Source organism: Arachis ipaensis, chromosome B5 (genome assembly GCF_059453495.1).
Source record: "Arachis ipaensis isolate K30076 ecotype BB chromosome B5, ASM5945349v1, whole genome shotgun sequence".
NCBI lineage: Eukaryota > Viridiplantae > Streptophyta > Magnoliopsida > Fabales > Fabaceae > Arachis > Arachis ipaensis.
In genome coordinates, this window is record NC_142440.1 from 98,831,711 (window position 1) to 98,834,310 (window position 2,600).

At 40.8% G+C, this 2,600-nt stretch overlaps 1 non-coding gene across 1 annotated transcript; it reads right to left on the reverse strand.

Annotated features, from left to right (window-relative positions):
• Positions 1-1,754: 1,754 nt before the first annotated feature.
• On the reverse strand, positions 1,755-1,858 carry LOC148565119 (small nucleolar RNA R71). The gene has a single exon (XR_015885346.1). It is a non-coding gene; the product is annotated as a small nucleolar RNA R71 (small nucleolar RNA).
• Positions 1,859-2,600: the final 742 nt, after the last annotated feature.

Sequence of the window (2,600 nt, forward strand, 5' to 3'; positions counted from 1 at the left end):
AATTCAGAGCTATGACTCACTAAACCCCTTTCATTGGGTTAGGGAGCTCTATTGTAATTCAATGAATCAATAATAGTTTTATCTTCTTCTTCAATCTTTTCTCTTGAATTTTGTTAGAAAGCTTCTCGATCTAATTCCATTGGGTAGTTGTCTTGGGAAAGAAACTACCCATAATTGGAATCCTTCGGAACCTTGGGAAAGGAATGGAGGATTCATGCTAGAGAAGCTTTCTCACAGTGAATTGGATTGGGGTTTGGATGGATATTGTGACATGTAATCCTACCAAATTGTGGTTCATGAAACTGTGTGGTATAATCAGTGATCGAGCATCATCTCTTCTTATGAACATTTAAACCAAGGGATTGGGAATTTGTTTGTTTTTAGAGAGAATTGGTGAGCTAAGGGATTGGGATCCAATCATATAAGATTGCCAAGCAAAATTCAATGAACGCATTGGTTGAGGAAGAGATAAACATGTTTTGATTTGGAGATCTCAATATCTCCTATAACCCAATAAATTCCCCATTTCTGATTTTCCACTTTCTCTTTACATTCTGCAACTCAATTCATGCAATCACCCCCATTCCCTTTTAATTTCAGCAATTTAGCTTCTGCTCTTTAATTCATGCAATTTAAGATTCCGCCATTTCAATTTCTTGTCATTTACGTTTCCCGCCAATTTTACATTCCGCAATTCTCATCTAATTCTTGATTCCGCTCAACTAGACACACTTCTAATCCGAATTGCTCATTCAACCAATCCTTGTGGGATTCGACCTCACTCTATAGTGAGTTTTTACTTGACGATAACCGGTGCACTTGCCGGAAGGAATTTTGCCGATCGTGCAATTTCCTAAATCGTAGCATAACAAGTTTATGCGCATCAAGTTTATGGCGCCGTTGCCGGGGATTGGTTTTCGATTGACAATTCTCAAATTGGAAGTTAACTAGATTGAGCATTTTTCTTGCTTTGTTAATTCAGTTCAAGTTACTTGTTGAATTTTTAATTTCTGCACTCTGTTACATGCTTTCTTTCTTTATGCCTTTAAATTCAAGCGACTAACTCACTGACTCACTAACTGTTTGAATTAATTCCTCAACTGCTCTAACCATACTCTTCCATTAACCAAGAGTATTTCACTTGTTTGTTGCCTGTGCTGTGTTCTTGTATGACAGGTAGGAGAGGAGAGACATCAACCCCTCCATATACCGAACCAGAGAGGACCCTTCATAGACTTAGAAGGGAAGCAAGAGGGAAGAGAGTACTGGGAGAAGAAGAATCTGAAGGAGAATCTGAGGACAATTTTGAGGAAGCTTTAGATCTCAACATGGATAGAGAAGTTCACAACCATGAGAGAGCTGATGGAAACAATGCCATTCCTGAGAGGAGGGTTCTTAGTTCATACATAAACCCAACCTCTGGGAATTGTGGTAGCAGCATTCAGAAACCACCCATTCAGGCCAACAATTTTGAGCTCAAACCACAGCTAATATCACTTGTGGAGAATCATTGTTCATTTGGTGGGAGTGCTAATGAAGACCCAAACCAACATCTCACAAAATTCCTGAGAATTTGCGACACTGTGAAGTCCAATGGAGTCCAGGAAGATGCCTATAAACTGCTTTTGTTCCCATTTTCACTTAGGGACAAGGCAGCTAAGTGGCTGGAATCATTCCCAAGGGGGAGCCTAACAACCTGGGATGAGGTGGAAAGCAAGTTTCTGGCACGTTTCTACCCCCCACAAAAGGTCAATAGGCTTCGATCTGAGGTTCAGACGTTTAGACAACAAGATGGTGAAACTCTCTACGAGGCATGGGAGAGATTCAAGGATTTGACAAGGAAATGCCCACCAGACATGTTCCATGACTGGGTGCAATTGCATATTTTCTATGATGGACTCTCTTATGAATCAAGGAAGGCTGTAGACCATTCATCAGGAGGTTCATTGAACAGGAAAAAGACTGTGGAAGAAGCCATTGAAGTGATTGAGACAGTGGCTGAGAATGAGTACTACTATGCATCAGAGAGACACAACACTAAGGGAGTCATGGAGCTGAACCATGTTGATACAATTCTAGCCCAAAATAAGGTGTTTGCCAAGCAACTAGCAGAGCTCACCAGGAAATTAGAAACAAAACAAGTGGCTGCAATACACACACAAGATCAAGAGGAAGAAAGCACTGAAGGAGGTGATTGGGAAGAGGCCAACTATGTGGGAAACCAACAAAGGCAATCATATGATCCACATTCCAACACTTACAATCCAGGATGGAAAAACCACCCAAACTTTGGGTGGGGGAACCAACAAACCCAACCACAAAACCACAAACCTTACAACCACAACCAACACAATAATTCCACATACCAAAACTCCAACCAAAGATCATACCAAGCCACACAAAACACTTACTCCCAACCATCATATCATGGCCAAAATAATCAACCTACCCAACCTAATCCGAACCAACAATTTCAAGATCAACTAAACAGGATAGAAGGAATGCTGGCACACATGGGTCAGGACATAATTGAGTTGAAAAGCTTCAGGGATGATGTGAGATCTACCTTAAGAAACCATGGTGAAAAACTCAAGAGGATG